Below are 22496 nucleotides of genomic sequence, written 5' to 3'. Positions count from 1 at the left end.
CTGAGCATTGGGTCAACTGTGTAGCATCAGAATCTGAATTTCTCACCTCCCACCTTGCATTCTACTACTCTACACAGCTATCAACTTTTCCCAACAACTTCATGCAGTGTAAAACTAGTCCAATACCTCTGAACCTCCCACAGTTGTGAACGTCCCCTTTGTTCTTGTAGACTGAGATTAGAATGTTTTTCCAGTCATCCAGGATACACCTCCTTACTCATACAAGTACCCCCAACAGCTTTTCTCCCCTTACACGTCCCAAAATCTTGATCAAATTTGCAGTGACTTCATCTACCCCCCCCCCCCGACTTCATATTCTTTAGTACTATTCTATTTTTAGGGCTGGGGGTCTAGTTCTTATTTCATTGCAGGTCAGGTATGGGTAATGCACCTTATGTGGTGTCTTCACTCAGAAGATTCTGGACGTGCTCCTTGCATCCGACTGTCATGTCCTACTGACTTGAACAGCTTTCATCCCTTTTGGTAAAAAAAAAAAAAAACTATACCACCAACACAACGATCTTTTGCCGACCCTGGTGGATCAGTCACTACTACTGCTGTGTGGAATCATTTTCTGGGTGAACGTAATCTTCGTTGTCCGACTCTGTTTGAGGGTGTTGGTGTGACTTCTACCTTTTCCCTGACGGCGGAAGCCTGCAATTTGAGAGATAAATTAGAGCGTTTGCTTTATAAGGAAACAAGTTCAATTAAATCTCTTATTTACAGCGATATCTTGACAAACTCTCCTAGGGGGTTACGAGCGAACAAATTTCCTACTACACCGTTCGATTTAAAGAACCCTGAAGATTTAGTTTTTCGCAAAAGGTGGATTGCAGCAGCTCACAACTGTTCACTGCAGTGGATTTTCATATTAATTGACCGGGACCACCTTAAAAAAACAGCAATTAAAAGGAAGAAATTGTAACCGTATGGAACTACAAAAACTTGTTTCTTGCTCTAAACTAGATGATATGCTTAAAGACATTAATGGTGTTTTAAAAGAACTTGAAGCAAGTCTTGTGGAACGTAAAAGTTGTAAAATTAGAGATACAAAAGATTACAAATTAGAACAGGCTTTTCTTTATAAACACAACAGCAAGTGCTCATTTTCTAATAGGAACAATAGTAATTTTAAATAGCTCCGCCTCATCAACTTTCTCCTTCACTATGCCTGAAGGAGCGTAACAATGTTTCTCTGATGTTAATGAACGAGAAAATTTTTCAGCATTACCAGAAGTTGCTAATACTTCAGAGATTTCGGAATGACAACCAGCAGACAAATAATAAATCCAATTAAATTCCATGGAAAACGAAATAGAAATGACTGGTGACTGGGGACAGCGGAAAAATAATGGTGGTAACTACAAAGGACAATTTAATAAGAAAAAAAAGATGGAATTAGCAGACAATCTGTTGTAAACTATGTTTTGTTACTGAATGTATCTAGTACTGAAGTATCTGATGTGGTTAAATGTGTTGTGTTTAGGTTTAAAATTCATACCCACTGCTTTGCCCAGGTTGCACATTCTTAACAAGGAGATTTTTTTTTTTATTAGGTAGAAAGTTGCATCTTAAAAGTTTTTTTAGTAAACATTATAATGGTGCTAATGATGGATGTTTTGAAAACATCTTGGAAGATTCTTTTTATTCATGCAATTCTTCTTTTGTAGATAAATTTGATGAGAATGAAGTTGAATGCAATGATGTTAATGAATATAGTGCTAATGCGTATACAGAACTGGATACTAGTGCAATTAAAGTCAAAAGTCACTTCATTCCTCCATATACCAATATAAGTAGACAGTTATATTTCTACTATTAATTTTGAAATAGAAAAACATTACAATGCACTGATGTATAATAACTCTGATGTTCAATTTAATTTACATAAACTGCAATGGATTGACTTTTGCAATTTTTGTAGAGAGAGAAACTTTCTTGTAAAGCCATCAGACAAAGGCAATCAAATAGTGATTTTAAATTGTGTACAGTATTTAGATGTGTTACATGCATTTAAATGATGTTGAGGTTTATGAAAAATCTAACAGATATTTTGAAGCCACTGATGAATACTGTTGCTGGAAAAGGGAAAACATTTGGGTTATTTTTCTGCCAATAATGTGTTAAGAAAGTTTAGTGTAGAAGAAAGCAATTTGGCTGTCTTCTGTTTACCCAAGACAAAGGCCTTGAGAAACTGACTGGAAAACCTACTGCGTCTGCTGAAAAATATTTAAAACCTATCAGTACATTTTTACATGAGTATTTGAGGAAACAGGTTTTGAGATTACCCTCGTATGTGAGGGATAGCCAAGATTTTCTAACTAAAATACAGGTTTTTGAATGGAACAGTTCTATGTATTGGTTATGCATGGATGTGAAAAGCTTATATACCAACATCAGGCATGAGGTTGGTGTCAAAGTTCTGTTCCATTTTTTGGGTCATTCCCCTATGTCCCACTTTGTGACTGATTTAGTGGTCTTTTGTTTAAAGCACAACTTTTTCAAATTTAATGGGGAGGTCTTCCATCAACTGCAGAGTACTGCAATGGGGGCAGCTTTTGCCCCCAAGTATGCAAACCTGGTAATGGGTAAATGAGTCTGATAAGATATACCATCATTTTTATAAAACCCAGGTTTTGCTTTAAAGGTTCATTTATGACCTCCATCTTTTTATGTGATGGCCCCATGGAGGCAGCTACTCATTTTGTGGAAGATTTACAAGTTAATAATATTGATCTACAATTTGATGGCATTCAGCTTGGAGTAGAAGTTAGTTTTTTTAGATATTAAGCTCAGCCAACTGAATACTGGGCTACACAAGGTTACTTATAAAAATCAGTTTTTATATGGTAACAGTTGTCATCCAGGCCATCTAATAAAGATTCTACCTTATAATGAATTTTTAAGGATACATAGACTATGTAATAGGGATGAAATCTTTATACAAAAAATTTTGGAATCTGAAAATATGTTCCTAAATAGAGGTTACGAGATGGACATTGTTAAAGAAGCTAAGACTAGGGTTTATGAATTTGAGGTGGCCCAATGTCCAAAATAATGCGAGGAATGGAAACATGAGGGGTAGAATGAATTCTTGGCTTGATCATTTTTGTAATACTTCTGCTGAATATGTACTTAAGGGAGAATTTGAGTAATATTTTCTAACTACTTATAATGTTATTAGTGATAAAATAGTTAATATAGCTAGTCAATTTTGACCCATGTTGCTTAGATGAGTTAAACTGCTGCCACAAAGGTTAAAAATTTCTTATAAAAGAGGGCCAGAAACAGAGATATGGTTGTGCATAATCAATTCAAACCACCTACAATGAATATTAGTGTTGGAATGCCTGCATTTAAAGGCACCATACCATGCAATAAATGCTCTATATGTAAAAATGTGATCAATGGATTTAAGTATATTAATGGACATCGATTCCTGGTTAGGGGTCATTTTAATTGTAATACATGTGGGGTTATATATGCTCTTAGATGTAGCTGTAATAAATTTTACATTGGTGAGACGAGCAGAAGTTTTAAAGTTAGTTTTCAAGAACACCTGAGAAAAAAAAATGCTAGAATTGATAGCCCCCTTGGTAGTCATTTTTATGAATTTCATAATTGCAACCCTAATCACATCGGTTGTGTTTTAGAAAAGGTTGAGGTACTTTTGGGGGAATTGGTGAATTTGGATGTTAAACTATGTAAAAAGGAAACATTATATATTTTAAAGTTTAACACTTTGGAACCCTTAGCGTTAAATGAGGAATGTGACTGGAAGCATGTAATTTAATTTGATTTAACTTAATTGCAGTGGGTGTGACAAAGTTTAGGTGTATATAATCTTGATTTTTTTTTTTTGGTTTTACTCTGTGAAGGCTATATAGCAGAGGCGCTAAGTAATAAAAGGTTGGACTGTTCGTTGTCTTGGTGGTATAGTTTTCTTGTTTTGCTTTTTTTAGTAGTATACATTCATCCCTTATGGTGTCTGATTACTTGTCTGGGTGTCTTAATTGAAATGTCTCTTCTTTCATTGGAAAAAAAAACTCTAGAGCAAGAGCTATTCCACCACACTGGAAGGAAAGACGAAGACCTGCATTCAGATAAAAATGGTCTTTCCAAAGATGTTCCTTTTTCACAAATCCCAAGAATCTGGAATGTCAGGGGAAATTGATGCTGGGACTATACTTATTTCAGAGAACACTGGAATTTTCAAATACGTCTGTCTAACGTAATTCAGAGACAGTACAGTTGGGCAAGATCTTACCATAGTGGTAGAATGTCTTTCTCTTCACTCTTGCAGTATTCTCTACAAACAGGGATCCTTCTGGCAAGGGCGGCCCAGCACCCAGCCAGTATATCAAAGCATTTAGGCTGATCTAAGGTACACGTCACACGTACACTCCTCATGTAGCGTAGAGCATAAAGGTAATGTCTGGACATACTATCCTCAAATGAGGGTCCTAGTAGGAATGCCAGTCCAAGCAATCAGTACCTCCAGAAGAAAAAAGGACCAGGGAGAGGTAGGAGGGAGTGAACACAGTGAAAAGAACATCTACCATTATGACAGGATTTTACACAACTGTACTATGTCCTTCCATTTCACTGTTGTAGTACTTCTAACAGAGTGCCAAAGCGCAGGAAGGATTAAGGACCAGCAGACCTCTCTAGGAACCCATGAAGGATAGCCACAGTAAACCCATCTCTAGCTCTGGAAATTCCATCCAATTTGTAGTATCTGGTAAATGTACGCACAGAAGTCCAGGTAGCTCGCTCAAGAGTTAGCAACCAAACCATTGAAAAAGGTACCAAAAGCCACCACAGCTCCAGCAGAATGAGCATTAACAAAAGAAAGGCTCTTACCATGAAAGGAACAAAGAAATGGCTTTAGAAATTTAAGAAAGTTTGTTTGCACACAGCCGAACCTAAGGAACCAGGATGAAAGGAAATAGAGCTGAGATTTACGAAAAATCAGTGTTATGCAAATAAAATCAGAATTTCTTATGCACATCCAACATGTACAGCACCTTCTCATTGTCAGATTGCAGAGAAGGGGAAGTCGGCAAATAGACTGATTAAGGGACAAAGTATAGTTGTATACACTTAACATAATTGTGGGTGTTAGAGTGTATTCACTGTCGCAGTCATCACATTTGGGTTATCTGCCTGCAGGTAGCCCTCAGCTGGCCTGAATACCAGAGTATTCAGATATCTGCATCAGATGCTGTCGCTTCTTCATCGACGTCGGGTCGTCAAGGGTACAAAACATGAAGCTGTTGCCATTACATCAGTTTTTCTAGCCCCAGATGTCAGGTGCCCCCACAATAGGAAGCAATTATATAGTATAGTACACCCCCATCAAAAAGCAAACATGAAAAAAAATATATATATATATATATATATATATATATATATATATATATATATATATATATATATATACACATACATACACCAAACAAGAAGGAAAGGTAGAGCCAAGAGAAGACAGGGGGCTGGAGGGAAGGTAACCAGTAATGCAACAGTAAATACTCATACATCTACATTTATGGTAAGTATAGATAACTGTACTAATGCCCGCAGTGGTGGTGCTACAGTAGCGTTGTCGCCTCACAGTAAGACGCTGTCCGGTTTCTCAGCTACAGTGTCTTCTGCGTGGAGACATGCGTGAATGGGCGTACTTTCGTTGGAAGGTTGTGTGTCAGGGCTGGTAACTCTGCACATAAAAAACTACCAATCATTAGTGGACTGGAGTTCCGCTGTGGCGACCCCTAACCAGGAAAAGCCGAAAGACAACATAGAAAACTGTATTGTGTTCACAGTGTTTCACTGTTGCAGTCATCACATTTGGGTTGATTCCCACAGCTAAGGAAGGGAGGAGGTAGTTAAAGAGCATCAGAGCCAGCTATTAAACCCTGCAAGACTGCTGTGGCAAATCCAGCTCTGGATTTAGAGAAAATAGGCAGGTGGTAATGCTTGGTGAAAGCGTGTACAGAGCACCAGGTAAGAAGCTTCCAGGATGTCCCTGGTAGGAACTCCTCTGAGAAATGCCGTAGAGGTAGATTCAACCCTGGTGGAATGTGATCTTATCCCCTGTGGGGTAGGTTTTCCATGGTGCTTGTAGCAGAAATGAATGCAATGGGCTATCCATTTGGAAATGGTTTGCTTTGAAATGGTCTTCCCCTCTGGCCCTGCAGCAAAGCCAACTAACAGCTGATCAGATTTTCTGAGAGGCTTCATCCTGTCCAAATAGAATCTAAGTTGTCTGTGCACGCCCAGAGTGCAGTATCAGCTCCCCTTTGTTTTGTGGATTAGGGAAAAAGTACGCAAATGGACTGGTCTAGGGTCACACTAGACACCATCGTGGGCATAAAGCACAAAGGAAGGATTAGTCCTGAGGGAAACCCTGTCCGCATGGAAGATAATGAAGGGTTCCACTGCCATGAAAGCCTGCATTTCACACACTCTTCTTGCTGAAGTAATGGTTAGAAGTAAGGCTGTTTTCCAAGAAAGAAATTTCAACCCTGCTGTTGCAGCTGGCTCAAAGGGGGGGGGGGGGTGAGCAAGCTTTTTCAATACAAAGTTAAGGTCCCAGGCTGGAGTGGGAGCTCTCCTGGGGGGGGCCTTAAATATATGGCTGCTCTAAGGAATTGTTTTAGCAAGGGGTGAGAGAAGAGGGGTGGCTCAGTATGTGCTGAAATGGCAGAGGCATGAATCTTAATTGACGAGAAGGATAGGCCCTTATGAAGCATTTCTGTTAAATACTCTAGAATATGAGGTAAGCTGGGCACCGTTGTGCCCATCATCTGGCTCCAAAAGCAGTATCTTTTCCACTTTTCAGGATAGGATTTTCTGGTACTAGGCCTCCTTGCCTCCAGAATGACATCCGCACCTGCTTACTGAGGAATGCTAGAGGAGAGCTCATGGAAATAGCCAGGCTGCAAGGTTCAGGGTTTGAAGCTGAGGGTGCAGAATCTGGCAAATCTGCTGGGACAGCAGGGAAGGGGACTGAGGCAGGTGCCATGGGTGCAGCAGTGTCACAATGAGCAACAGGCAGTTCTGACTGTGCTTCCTAAACATTTTGGAAATACAGTTATAATAAATGCACTAAAATATACTCTATTTCCCTTAATATTGCTAGCACTCAAGTGCTCTAGGCTGCACTGCATCTAAATTAAATGTTTTAGCTGCTTTTCTGTGTGTGTGTGTATATATATATATATATATATATATATATATATATATATATATATATATATATATATACATATATATATATATATATATATGCTTCTCTGTATATGTAGACTACCTACTTATTCTGCTGTATTACTGTTTCTTAAATCGTTCAGTTGTGCACTTGCCTTGCTTCATTTAAAAATATTTAAATTCCTAATTTTGTAGAGTTAATTGCATTTACTGTTTATGACTACACACAAGTGTGTTAGCCTTTTCTGCATTTACTGTATTATTGCATTGTTTAGCCTGTTTTAACCAAAAAAAATACTATATTCTTTGCTGGTTTCCCACCTTTCCTAGCCAGTATAGTCCAGATCCCAGGCTTTGCTGGTCTCAGGACTTTTTTCTGTGTTCAGAGCTATCCAGACCTTGCTGTTGTAGAGGGAAGTCCTACTGCTTATCAGTGGGAGTGGTGAGCATTGTACTGCCCAACACTAGAGGAGTGGTTTCCAGCTCAAATTGCAATTTTATTAGCATTTTTGGGCTGATATCTATCCCTTTCAACCTTCTGGCTTAAAAACGTGTGTTAGCGCATTTTTCGCAACGTGCAGCACCGCGGGGCTACAGTTAAACTATTCCAGGCGCCAGAAAGTCTGCTCTTCAAATTTTCCCTTAGAACTAGCTGGTTTCTCAGTAGTAGCACTAAAATCTGAACCTCTGCGACTAGCACTTGCTCTAGAACCTACTGGTAAGCACTAGGAAGCCTGAAACTTACACAAGCGCTCAACTCTTCTTGCCAACAAGAATAAATTAATTGTAGGCACTAAGCCTATAATTGCAAAGTACCTTGCAAAGGTAAGAGAAAACAGCTCTTGTACTTTACAAAAAAAAGCACCTACATAGGCATGTCCAAGGGCCAGCTTCCAGTGATTTCTCCTGTCCACCTGGTGAATCTGGGGCAATGCGGCAACTGTCTCACGTACACGGACAACCCTCTCCCTCCTACCACAACCCGTGAGAGATGCACTTACATAGCCAAACTGGAAGCAAAGCTCTCTCCAGCTAAAATTGTGCTAGACAGTCAACAGAAGGTTAAAACCTACACTACACCTCAAGCAACTCACAGCCCTTCAAAACCCACACCATCAACACCCACACAACACTAAATCCACATATGCAGAGGCACTTACATTAACCTGCCCAAGCAACAAGGACATCTGAAGTTGAAACGCAAACACCAGTCAACCAAAATGACACAGCTCAACACCAGTGTGCCACCCAACAGCAGCCCCTAAGGCAAGACAAAGTACCCAACACTTTAGTCACAGCTGACTCTAGTCAAGCACACTGGTGTCCCACTCACCAGGGTGAACATGAAGAAAAATATAGTCAGCTGCCAGGATCCGCCACGAAATGCATACACTCAAGCCACTCCATAACAAATACGACTGTCACTGTCCATGTTGGAGTGAATTACTCGAGACGTACCTCCCTGGACTTACATGCAGAGACATGGAAGAGCTCTCGGATCATGTGGCCCAGGCAGGTTTGACCCTAGCCCTGAGTAGCATCCTGCCTTCGCCCAGAATACCACCACAGTACAAGGACAAAATGATTGACTTAATTGGCTAAGCTTCTGGTGTTATACAAAGGGGATTCAGTATGTCTGCCTGGGAAAACATGATCGACAAACCACGATGTCGTGCCACAGATGGTCTACACCTGTCACCCCTGGGATTCAAGTTACTGGCTAAAGCTCTTGCCACCCCCTATAGTGCCTTTTTTAGGCAAGGTTCAAAGGACAAAACCACCACCATAACAGATACAAGCATGCAAAATCTGAAGGTAATGCTACTCAATGCTAGAAGTTTAAACCTCAAAATGCACTCTCGATGCACTCCTAAAAATGGAGAACATAGATATCTGTGCAGTAACAGAGACCTGGTTCAAGGCTCCAGAAAGCACCCCTGCAATACCAGGCTACAACTCTTACCACACTTCGGCCACAAAACCAAGACCGAACACTAAAGATGGAGTGTCCATATTCACCAAGGATATTCACACCTACAGGCTAGTTGCCAAACACAATGCATCCGAAATTCTCCAGGTGCAACTAAAACTAGGCAAGACTGCAATCCAAATTGTAGCTTGCTACAGATCCCCCACCATGCCCCAAGATTCTCACTACACCTTTCTAAACATAATGGAAAATATTAAGATACAACCATATACCCTAATACTTGGTGATTTAAACTACCCTGCCATTAACTGGGAAAACTACTCTAGTACCAACACCTTTTCCCAACAATTCTTGGAATTCAAATTCCAACGCCCTGGATCAACTAATCCATTGTCGCACTAGGGGCTCCAATATCCTAGACCTGGTAATTACCAACATGGGAGATAGATGCTCCAAGCCAGTGGTCACCCCCTCATTGGTCAGGTCTGACCATAAGCAAATCACCTTGACATCCATATCCCCCACACCCCAGTAAAGAAACCTCCATAAAAAAATTCTCCAAAGCAAACTTCAATGCTACTGAAGTCAGAACTGACAAACTTTGCAACACCCATGCAGAAGAGATCCGAACGTTCAACTGCTGAATCCTACACTAAGGCACTGTACAAGCACACCCACTCGTGCAAGAATCGTGCCATCCCAAACCGAACCAAGATGCTCTCCAAAAAACAGGAAGCCAATCTGGTGATCCCCTGCTATAAACAAGCTATACAACAGAAGGAAGAAACTGTTGCAGAAGAGAAAAATCCCAGGATGCAAAAAACTCCCTCACCAGCCTCAGTAAGAAGCTGAGATCCCTCATAAAAACCTCAAAAGCTAGTTATGAAAATAAAATTGCCAAAGATTTCAAAGACAACCACAAGGCATTCTATAGTTATGTCAAGAATCTAAATGGCAGTGCTCAGATCTGCTCTGAGCTACAACAGAATGGCATTAAATATACTGATCCCAAGGATATTGCCAATATCCTGGCACTTCACCCCCCCTCACCCCCTAAAGGGCCCATCTCAATACCAAAAGATTGCCAAATTCCAGGAATCATGACTACAAAGGTAGAAACGGCACTCTCCAAAGCTAAGAATACAGCATCCATGGGTTCGTGAAGGGCCAATTTTGTCTCCTGAACCTGACTGACTTCTTCGAATCAGTCTCCAGAGCTGTGGATGAGGGTAAGGCGGTCCACAAAGCCTAGCTGGACCTCACCAAGGCCTTCGACACGATCCCCCACTCTGGAATCCTAGATAAACTTACTAAGCTCGGCATAAATCCCTGTCACTCGATGGGCTGCCAACTGGCTTACTGACAGAACCCAGACTGTAAAAGTAGCAGACTCTAAATCTAGCTCTAGACAAGTGGAGTACCTCAGGATTCAGTCCTGGGACCACTCTTGTTTGGCATCTACTTCTCTGAAGTACAGGCCAACACTAAGGGACTCTGGTTAAAGTTCGCAGATGACTGCAAACAGGGAGCCACTATTGCATCCCCAAAGGACGTGGATATTCTACAAAAGGGCTTTACAGAAACAGATGGCTGGTGCCAGACCCATGGGCTCAAGCTTAATGCCAAGAAATGTACAGTTATCCCCTTTGGAATAAAAACATGTACCCGTGAATTACCACATAGGTGGCAGTACACTAATCAAAAGTGTGATGAGACTTGGGGACAGGTGGACAGTGGTCTCACCTTCGATAACCATATCGTCACAACAGTCAGGAAATCCTTCTATGTGGTACACCTCATCACTAAGGGCTTTTCATCCAGAAAAAAAAGGAGGTCATTGTCCCACTGTACTCATCCCTCATTAGACCCATTAGAGTACAATGCCCCATTTGGTATGTACCTCACAAGACATCTGCATCAGCTGGAAAGGCCACAGAAATACCTCACTAAGAATCACAGACCTAAAGCAGATGCCATACGCTGACAGTCTAAAAACACTCCAGCTATACTCTGTGGCATATCTAAGAGGTGATCTCTGCTTAACATACAAGGCCATATCAAACCCAGAGCTGTTGGACATGCTCCACTTAAAGAAATCCCAATCCCTCAAAGCCACACACTCCAGGGAGCTAACCCTTGTCATCATAATGAAAACATGCTGGAGGGATAGGTTCCTGACCCAGAGACTACCAAGACTCTGGAATAGACTGTTCATACATGTCAAGCAGAGCGCCTCCTTGGCCTTCTTCAAAAGGAACCTTGATTGGATGGGAGATAGGAAATTCACCCTGGGGATCATGCCAGTCGCCCTGCTAGACAGGGGTCCAGGGAAGTAAACATTGTGGGAAGAAATATCTGGGGAATTGTTATGGCTAGGCTTGTATAGGCCCCAATACCAACCTATGAACCTACCAGTGCTGGCACGGCCAGTCTGGTGCAATCAGTATTGTTCTTGGCTTATCCTGTCTGACCTTTAGTAGAACCTTCGAGAGAAGAAGCAGAGGGGGGGAGGCATAAACAGAGGGGCTTTCCCAGGTAAAGGACAGGGCATCCACTTTCTAAGCTTGACTGTGGGGGAATTCTGGTGCAGAATTTGTTCAACTGTCAGTTCTGAGGGGAGGCAAACAGGTCTAGCTCTGGGGTTCTCTTTGTTCAAGAGGTCCTATATTTTGGGTTCTAGTTTCCATTCGTGTGGGTCCATGAGATTTCTGCTCGTCTGCCAGTGAATTTAGTTTGCCTGGCAAGAATTGAGCTTGTAGGTGCACTTGGCAGCTCAAGGCTGTGCTGCACAGCGCCATGACTAGTCTGCAGAGGGTAGGAGTGGGTTCCCCCACACTTGTTTATGTACCACATACCTGTGGTGTTGTCTGTCTTTACCAATAGTTGTCCTGGAAGAATAAGGTATTTGAAAGCTGTCAAGAGTATTCTGTACAGCTAACATTTCTTTTTGATTGATATGCAGGTGCATCTATCTCTGGTTCCATTTGCCGTGAATGCACTGCCCTGCCATGTGAGCCCCCCCATGCAGTCTGATGCATCTGTTAGGGTTGGGCAGCAGGGGGGTAGAGTGGAAGGGAGTCCCTTGTTGCCCACCAAAGGAACTCTGTCCTTCGACAAAGAATGATAGGAATCCTGGTTTCCAGGTCCTGAGAATGTTGACACCATAGACTTTTTAGATACCATTGGAGTTCTCTCATATGCAGTCTTGCATATGGAATTAGAAGAATGCAAGAGGCCATGAACCACAGAGCTTGCAGTATTTTCCTTACAGATAGCTGGGTTTTTGTGGCAAAAAGTTAGTAGGTTGTCAAAGTTGTTTTGCCAGCGTGAGGAATGCCATCTGGGAAGCTGTGTTCACGCTTGCTCCCAAAAATACAATATTGCTCCCAGGAATACAATCTGTTGGCTGGGTATTAGGTGAGATTTCTTTTTGTTGGTGTACCCCAGTGAGGTTAGAAGTTTCTTTACAAATTCCAGGTGTTGTAATAGCAAGTCCTGGCTTTCTGCCTGAATCAATCGTCCAGGTATGGGTAAATTTGAATACTTCTCTGCCTGCAAAACGTAATGGCTGGAGCTAGACACTTTGTGAACACCCTGGGCGTGGTAGATAAGCCAAAGGGAAGTACAGAGAACTGAAAGTGCATCAAGCGCCCTGAAACAGGTATTGTCTGCAGGGTTCTCTTGTTGGGATGTCCAGGTAAGCTTTCTTTAAGTCTAGGGTTGCCAGCCAGGCATCCTTGGCTAGCACAGGAAGAAAGTGTCGAAGATTTAGCATTATGAATTTTGGAACCACCAGAAAGGTGTTGAGAATAGAGAGGTCCAGGAGAGGACCCCAGGAGGTTTCTTTCCTGGGTACTAGAAAAAGTCTTTAACAAAAACCTTGTCCTCTTAGTTCTGATGGGACAGGTTGAATAGCCCTGATACTGAGAAGAGAGAGAACCTACTGTTGGGCCTCCGCTCATTGATTTAGGGGGAGGTCTGGCCAACCATTAGGGGTTTGTAGTGTGTGAAAGTGGAATCTGTATCCTCGGGAAACTGTTCAAACCCCATTTGTCCTGGGTAATGAGTTCCCAGCTTTTTGCATTCAGGGCGAGCTTTCCTCCTAAGAGAGCAAGTAGTTGAGCAGGGCTTGGAAGGATCAAGGTTAAGTCGTTGTGCCATTGTTCTGTAGGGGGGTGGCTTACTACTCCCTGCTTTGGAAGTGGGAGCCCCCCACTGCTTATATCTGTGCGCAGCCCGAGACTGATGTATTGGTTGTCTGCTGTTCCCGTGTTTGGACTTTGGGACTGGAAAGGACCAGTTCTTTGAAGGCCAATGCCTACTGAATCTGGGAGGCTGTACTTGTAGAAAATCTTTAACAGTTTGCATAGATTTGGCTGTTTCCTCCATACTTTTAAGGACTTCCCCTGCTTTGTTGCCAAAAAGGCACAGGTCTTGGTTTAAGGGTGCATCCAGTAATTTAGCTTTAACATGATCGGACAAGTTTTGTTCCTTAAGCCAAGCATGCCTTCTAAGTACAGACCCAGTGACAGCAGCCCTGCAAGATGCTTCTAAAGCATCAGAACCACATCGCAAAGTATATTTACCAACTTGCACTGCAGAATGCATTAAATCTTTCAAGTTTGTGTGTTCAGCACAGTCAGGAATAATCATTTTCTGTTTAAAGTAGCCCCATAATATGTTGCTGATACCTTAAAATATGAAACTGGCAATTTAAAGCGCTTTAGGATCTCTAGATAGTCTCCAAAGTAATAGTCTTCTGGGGGTGACCAGGGGAACCATCCCCCTCATCAAAATTAGTGTCCTCCATGACAGATTCTTCAGGAGAATCCTCTTGCACAATTTCTTCCAAGGAGGCTCTTCATTGGGAGCATCTGAAGAGCATTCAGAATAGGGTAGGCAAGTAACTCTTGCAACCTTGGAGCTCGCTGTCCAAGGATGGAGGTTGGTAGTAGCTCTGGTAAAGAAGGGGTCAAGGGATGAGAGTCCGGTAACACAGGAACCACCTGCCACAAAGCAGTGGCCAAAGCTCTTTCCACATCCTGAAAGGCAGGTCTCCTGAGGAGAAACTGAACTGCAGGTCACACTCCAGAGTCCCACCTGAAAAGCTGGACCAGAGGACGGGTCCTTTGTCAGCACAGCCCAAAAAGGTAATGTCAGCTCCAAAACAAATGAGCAGACTCAAACCCCTCAGGCCTGACTGTGAAAACCTGGTCCCAGGGATCCATGGGTCCAAAAGGCACCGTAGGAGTCAGAGCTGTACCTGCTGCTGAAGACAAACCGGTTGTTGGTGCAGAGATCATTAGACTCTGTGAGATTGGAGTTGACTGCTCTAAAGCCTGTGAAGAGGCGAGTATAAGGGGTCATGGGAGAAACTCTGCACCAGGAGGGAGAGGGGGCTGAGTAGATGGAAGACCCCTAGCTGTCTGAATCTGATCCACCAACCTCACTATATATCAACTTCTGAAAGACTCCTGGTGGAACTAGTGGACAAGCCAGATGGGGACTCTGGTTTCTCTACATAGGGACTGGGGAGTTGCCCCAAACAATGGTCAATAGATGGAGTAAAAGTAGTTCTGGGTTGAATAAGAACATCAGTCTTTGGCACAATCTGCCAGGCCATAGTAGATATCGGTGCCATCACGGCAGCAGTGAGAATCTGTGCCACTGTCTGAACTGCAGCCAAACTAGTACTTGGTGTCGTAGCCTATGTGAAAGTCAGTCTGTGTCAATGGCACCAGTAAGGGGGGTTGCTGGCAGTCACTCAGTTCTGAAAGCTTCGAAACCTTAGATTTCTCTTCTGAAGAGGAACTTGCAGAAGAGTGCTTATGCTTTTTTGTTGGGGCCAATGGCAATGTTGGCACCAAATGAGAAGTTTTAGTACCAGAGGGTGGAGGAGATTGGTCAGTTCTGGAGAAGGCTTCTTTGAAAGGGGCTTCAAGAGGTCCTTTGAGGATGAGCTGGCTTCTATGCTCTACCAGGGCTTGATTACTGAAACCCTGACAGAGCACTCAATATTCAAATGGGATGCACCCAAACAGTACACACAGCATTCATACCCATCAGACTTGGGCATTTTCCTGCTGCACACTTTACACTGCTTTAAACCAGTTGTAGTAAGTTTAGATTTATCTGCCATCACTGTAAAACACACTACAGGAGGCAGAAAAGGAAAAAAAAAAACACTTATACCACAAGGGAAAACACTACCAGCAATGGTAGAAAGACTACCCAACAGTAAGAAATGGGGAAGGGAACTAGCAACGATGGTAGTTAGCAATACCAACAGTAAAAAGGATAGATTAAAGTATAAAAAATCGGTAGAACTTTAAAGTAGAAAAGGTTAATCAAAAAAATTGCAAGAAAAAATAAATTTACTTGCTATGAGAGAAGAGTCAGCTGACGCATCTTTGCTGTAAGAGCAGCAAACAAGATCTGAGGTAATGCAGAGAGGGGCACTTTGGGCAGACTATTGGTTAAGAGTTTTTTTGGCTTTTAATGGCCGGATCAGTTTGAAGGATCGGAACTGTAACCCAGAAGTGAAAAAAGTACAGTTGTGTACACTTACCATAAATGTAGATGTCAAGAGTGTATTCACTGTTGCAGTCATTACATGCGGGTTATCTGCCTGCAGGTAACCCTCAGCCAGCCTGAATACCAGAGTCGTGGATTCCTGCGTCAGATGCTCTCTCAATTACATCAAGTCGTCAGGGGTATAAAACATGCAGCAGACACCATTACATCAGTTTTTCTTGCCCCAAATGTCAGGTGCCCCACAACGGGAAACAATTTTATGTTATGGTACACCTCCATTAAAAAAGCAAATACCAGAAAGCTTAAATACACCAAACAAGAAGGAAAGGTAGAGCCAAGAGAAGTCTGGGGGGGGGGGGGGTAACCAGGACTGCAACAGTGAATACACTAACATCTACATTTATGGTAGGTGTACACAACTGTACTATGTTTTTCGTGTTTCACTGCTGCAGTCATTACATTTGGGTTGATTCCCAAAGCTAAGGGAAAGGAGGAAGTTAGAGCATAAGTGCCAGCTATTGAGCCCTGCAAGACTGCAGTGGGCAAAACAAGCTCTGTATTTAGAAAAAAATAGGCATGTGGTAATGCTTGGGGAAGGTATGTACAGAGCTCCAGGTAGCAGCTTCTAGGATGTCCCTGGTAGGGACTCCTCTGAGAAAGGCTGTAGAGGTAGATGCAGCCCTGGTGGAATGTGATCTTATCTCCTGTGAGGTAGGTTTTCCATGGTGTTTACAGCAGAAATGAATGCAATGGGCTACCCATTCAGAAATGGTTTACTTTGAAATGGCATTCCCCTCTGCCCCTGCAGCAAAGCCAACTAGCAGCTGTTCAGATTTTCTGAGAGGCTTAGTCCTGTCCAAATAAAATCGAAGTTGGCTGTGCACATTCTAAGAGTGCAGTATTCATTCTCCTTTGTTTTGTGGATTCGGGGAAAAAGGTAGGCAAATGAACAGACTGATTTAGGGCCACACTAGACACCACCTTGGGCATAAATGAAGGACTGGTCCTGAGGGAAACTCAGTCTGCATGGAAAATAAGAGCTACACTGCCATGAGGGCCTGTAATTCAGACACTTCTTGCTGAAGTGATGGCTAGAAGGAAGGCTGTTTTCCAAGAAAGGAATTTCAACTCTGCAGTTGCAGCTGGTTCAAATTGAAAGAGAGAGGGAGCTTTTCCAATACAAAGTTAAGGTCCCAGGCTGGAGTAGGAGCTTGCCTGGGGGGTGGGGGGGGGGTCTTACACTTTTGGCCCCTCTGAGGAATTGCTTTAGCAGTGGGTGAGAAGAGGGGTGGTTCAGTATTATAATGTGCTGAAATGGCAGAGAAATGAGTTTTAATTGACAAGTATTGGCCTTTGTGGAGCATTTCTGTTGAGTACTGAAAAATATGAGGTAAGCTGGGCACTGTTGTGCCCATCCCCAAGTCTGGCTCCAGGAACAGTATCTTTTCTACTTTTCACGATAGGATTTTCTAGTACTAGGCCTCCTTGCTTCCAGAATGACATCTAGCACCTGCTTACTGAGGGATGCTATTGGAGAGCTCAAGGAATTAGTCAGGCTGCAAGGTTCAGAGTTTAAAGCAGAGGATGCAGAATGTGGCCCACCTGCTGGGACAGCAGGGAAGTGTCCGAGGTAGGTGCCATGGCTTCAGAAGTATCATACTGCACGAGAGGCAGTACCAATGCTGGCATGGCTAGTCTGGTGCAATCAGTATTGCCCTTGGTTTGTCCTGTTTGATCTTTAGCAGAACCATCGAGAGGAGAGGCAGAGGTGGGAAGACGTCAGAGGTTTTCCCAGGTAAAGGACAGAGCATCCACTTTTCAAGTTTGACTGTCGGGAGTCCTTGTGCAGAATTTGTCCAACTGATAGTTCTGAGGGGAGACAAACTGGTCCATCTCTGGAGTCCATTTGTTCAAGAGATTGAATATTTTTGGTTCCAGTTTCAAGTAGTGTGGGTCCATGAGATTTCTCCTTACGTCGTCTGCCAGTGACTTTAGCTTGCCTAGCAGGAATTGAGCTTGTAGGTGCACTTGGTAGCTCAAGGCTGTGTTCCATAGACAGAGGGTACGAATGGGCTCCCCCATGCTTATGTACCACATAACTGTGGTGTTGTCTGTCTTTACCAATAATGGTCTTGGAAGGATGTGGTATTTGAAAGCTCTCAGGAAATTCTGCACAGCTGTTTCTTTTTGGATGATATGCAGGTGCATCTGACTCTGGTCCCATTTGCCCTGAATGCACTGCCCTGCCAAGTGAGCACCCCTTGCATAGTCTGATGCGTCTGTTGGGGTTTGGACCGCAGGGGGTAGAGTGAAAGGGAGCTCCTTGTTGTGGTAGCAGGCCTCTGTCCACCAAAGGAACAGTCTTTTATATACAAGGAATGAATGGAATTATTGATTCCGGGTCCTGAGAATGTTGGCACCATAGGCTTTTTAGATACCATTGTAGTTTCCTCATATGCAGTCTTGCATATGGAATTAGTAAGATGCAAGAGGCCATGAACCCCAGGGCTTGCAGAATTTTCCCTGCAGATAGTGGGGTCTTTGTGAACAGGAGTTTGAAGTAGGTTGTCAAATAAACTTGTTTTTCTGGCGTGAGGTAAGCCATCTGGAAAGTTGTGTTCAAGCTTGCTCCCAGGAATACAATCTGTTTGGCAGGGTACAAGGTGAGATTTCTTTTCATTGGTGTACCCCAGTGAGGTTAGAAGCTTCTTTACGAATGCCAGATGTTTTAATAGTAAGTCTGGCCTTTCTGCCTGAATCACACAAACGTCCAGGTATGGGCATATTTGAATATTTCTCTGCCTGCAAAATGCAATGGCTGGAGATAGACACTTTGTGAATACCCTGGGCGCAGTAGATAAGCCAAAGGGAAGTGTAGAGAACTGATGGCGCATGGAGCCTGCCCTGAAGTGTAGGCATTTCCTGCAAGATTCCCTTATTTAAATGTGCAGGTAAGCTTCCTTTAAGTCTAAGGTTGCCAACCAGGCATCTTTGGCCTAGCATGGGAAGCAGCTGTTGAAGTATTAGCATTATGAATTTTAGGATTACCAAGAAAATGTTTAGAATACAGAGGTCCAGGATAGGACACCAGGAGCTGTCTTTTCTGGGTACCAGGAAGAGTCTTGAATAAAAACCTTGTCCCCATTCTTCAGCTGGGACTGGCTGAATAGCCCTGACAGAGAGAACCTGCTGTTGAGCCTCTGCCCACTGATTTGGGGGTAGGTATGGCCAATCGTTTGGGGTTGGTAGGGTGTGGAAGTGGAATCTGTATCCTTGGAAAACTATATTTAAAACCCATTTGTCCTGGGTAATGAGTTCCCAGTTTTTCGCAAGCAGGGCGAGCTTTCCTCCTAAGGGAGCAGGCAGCTGAGCAGGGCTTGGAAGGGTTAAGATTAAATCATTGTGACATTCTTCCATAGGGGGTGTCTTACTACTTCCTGCTTTGGAAATGGGAGTCCCCCCCCACTGCTTAGGCCTGAGCATAAACCTAAGACTGTGACCTAGGTGGTCTGATATTCCTGGGTTTGGACTGAGAAGGCCTAGAAGAGACAGGAAAGAACCAATTCTTTAAAGGCCAAAGGCTACTAAATCCAGGAGGCTGTACTTGCAGAAAATCTAACAATTTGCATAGATTTAGCTTTTCCTCCATCTTTTTGAGGACTACTACTGCTTTGTTGCCAAACAGGTGGTCTTGGTTTAAGGGAGCATCCAGTAATTTAGCTTTAACATGACCTGGCAAGTTTTGCTCCCTAAACAAAGCATGCCTTCTAACTACAGACCCAGTGATAGCAGCCCTGCAAGATGCTTCTAGAGAGTCAAAACCACATTGCAAAATATGTTTACCAACTTGTTCAGCAGAATGCATTAAATCCTGTAAGTCTGTGTTCAGCAGTAAAGAATTAACAATTTTCTGTTTTAGTCCCATAATATGCTGCTGGTACTTTAACATATGAAACTGGCAATTTAAAGCCCTAATGGCCAACGCAGCAGAAGTGTATACCTTCTTACCCCATCTGTACCAAGACTCTAGAATCTCTATCAGAAGGGGTAGGATTTTGGCAGCAGCAGCCTAAATGCCCTTTGGTCCTTGGAAAATGGTCTCTGGATCGGCAGTAGGATTCTTGAAGAGGAATTTGAGAGCCAGGTACTCTAATACCAAAGTTTTCTGGCAGCTGGAGGCAACTGTCTGGGGACAAGCCAGATTCCAAGAAGGCATCATCTACAATGTCCAGAACAGGAGAGATTGCTAAAGGCCCATGTTGAGGAAGGAGTAAGAATTCCCTAAGCTTCTTTTTGGAGTCAGAGTAATCCTGGCTTTCCCAGCGGAAATGTTCCATAATAGTGTGCAAGGTTTCACCAAAGGAAAAATCTTCTGGAGGGGAAAGCAGAGGGAATGGAATCCTCTGCATCAGAATCCTCATAGGTAGATAAGGGCAAATCCTGGTAATCAGAAGAAACTGAACAGAATCCTGATCAGAAGGAAAATCAGCTCTAGGTCTTTAGAGGGGGAAGGCTGGCTTCCCCTAATTAAAGTAATAAGGTCTTCAGCCATTCTAAGCATTTCTTTTTTAGGCATATGGATCGGACCATAGTGTCTGGATGCTGCTTTTCTACACGTGGGTTGAGTTTTAGGCCTTGATGAAGAAGATTCAGTAATTTAAAATGCAAGTCTGTAGGCCTGACTACAACCTCAGAAGCCGGTGCCTGCATAGCGGCTCTGGACCCATCCAAGGTAGACACATCCGCAGGTTCCATAGTCTAAGCATCTCGCTGCATACCGGACTCCGAATGGGTCTCAGTAGAGGCCTTCGAATCTGAAGTAGCAGGTATCATGGGCTGCGAAAGCGCCTCACTGAGTACTGGTGGACTGGTGACTAGCTTAACGGAAGTGTCGTCGGCAGTTTTGGAGCTATACGGTCTATGTCTTTACCCTTACTTTTTTTGGAATATCTGTAGTCGGATGAGCTTACCGAAGCCATTTCTGGATAGTTATACAGACTACCAAAATCATTTGCTGCAACAATAGACAGATGACGAATAGTTCGGAGGTTGAATAAGGCACCAGAGACTGCGAGGGACGTCGTGGTCTGGCCCTAAGCAAGGAATGCAGTACGAATGAAAATCTTTCAGGCATTTGCTTTAGACAGGTAAAACAATTGTTAACTTTTACTGACATCAGTTAAGAGTAAGAAAAAGGATCCCCAACGGGGTACTTGAATGTTTGAAGACTTCGGTTCTGAAACTAGAAAACGAAAATTTCAGAAGTCTGCCGACCAGCACTTGCTAACTGCTTCAGCTTCGCTGATAATGGCGTCAGCTGCATATTTTATACCCTTGATGACTTGACATCATGGAAGGAGAGAGCGCATCCGACACAAGAATCCAAGACTCTGCTATTCAGGCCAGCTGACTGCTACCTGCAGGCAAATAACCAAAATGTAATGACTGCAACAGTGAAACACAAAGAACATCAGATGAAGATTGACATCAGATCAAATGTTTTAAGTCTTGTAATTCTTTCCCCCTTTGCTGAAGGGTCTTGAAAAGCTCTGCCACTTTGGTCCCAAAAAGGGCAGAATTGTCCAGGGGTGCATCCAGAATGTAGCCCAGATATCAAGTAGGGGTTGGAGTCCCAGCCAAGAATACCTTCCAAGCACTGAGGCAGAAGCTGGAGATTTGACAGTCTCTTGTCACTTGACAGGACAAGGAGATGATGCTAGATATTTGAGCCTTAGTAGAGTCTGAGATCAGCTAAAAGTTTAGAAACCCAACTCAAAAGGGTCAGGACATACTTGGACATGTATGTCTGGTAGTTAACCCCACTAAGAACCAAAGTGGAGAGGTGTACACTTGTCAATGTGTTCCATGGTCTTAATGTCCGTATCAGTGGAAAGGCCAGAGGTGGAGGGAAGCAATTTGGGGGATTTGTCTGCAGAGACTAAGAGTGCCAGTGTCTGTAACTTGTCATTCAATCAGAAATTTGACACCTTCTGGGACCTTACAAGACCTTGGGCCTTCTAGGGACTGGTGGTTGAGATTCATGGTTTTTAGAGGCTGCATTGAAGGCATCCAAAAAAGTCTGGCAAGACTAGAGGGGATGGCAGAAGGTGAAAGGGTATCCATGTTACGAGTTCATAACACCACTTTTGAATGTCTGCCATTTCACAAGAATTCCATTTAAAAAACTCTCAATTTAGAGATGGTTTCAAAGGTGAGGTCCTCTACTGGGGTGTGCTCAGCAGAGTTCTCCTCGGGAGAAGGCATACTCAAGAGGGTAAGGATCAGACGCATAGGAAATTGAGTCCTCTGAAAAGGAAGCGGAGGACTCTTCAGACTAAAGAGGAAGACTATCTTCAGTCTGAGGCCTACGACTGAAAAATGCAGGGGCAACTAGAGGGGAGGCAGGCACATAAGGCCCAAGAGCCATGAATGCATTAACTAAGTTTTGAGAGAAAGCTTGCCAATCAGGCAGGCTTTCTGAAGGAGATATGTTTTGTCTCATCTACTTTTTAAGGAAGAGGTAAAGTCTGGAGGGCATAGGGCCTGAGGAGAGCCTAGGTTCAAACTGTTCGAGAGCAGTGGAAGGACCAGTCTGGACATCAGTTTCGAGCCAAGGTGCCTCCTCGCTGTCAGCACTTAATATCTGCAAAACCTCCATGGACGTGCTTTAAGCCCTAGGTTCTGCAGCCTCAAGAATGGTACCCACTAAACACAACTGCTGGTTTCATTTCCACAGGTGAAAGTCAGCCATAGTGGGATCGTCGGGTGTAGGTGCAACTGTAGGTTCAGGCCTGAAAACTTAGGCCATTTGGTGGCTAGATGG

At 43.3% G+C, this 22496-nt stretch overlaps 1 protein-coding gene across 1 annotated transcript in view; it reads right to left on the bottom strand.

The window, feature by feature from the left end:
- LOC122790608 overlaps positions 1–22496 on the bottom strand; it is a 1229598-nt gene that overhangs the window by 732009 nt on the left and 475093 nt on the right. The window lies entirely within an intron of this gene.

The sequence above is a fragment of the Protopterus annectens genome, chromosome 16.part0, assembly GCF_019279795.1.
Source record: "Protopterus annectens isolate FY-2018-M chromosome 16.part0, PAN1.0, whole genome shotgun sequence".
Lineage (NCBI taxonomy): Eukaryota > Metazoa > Chordata > Ceratodontiformes > Protopteridae > Protopterus > Protopterus annectens.
Note: the sequence above shows the minus strand (reverse complement) of the source record. Positions and strands in the feature narration are given on the sequence as shown.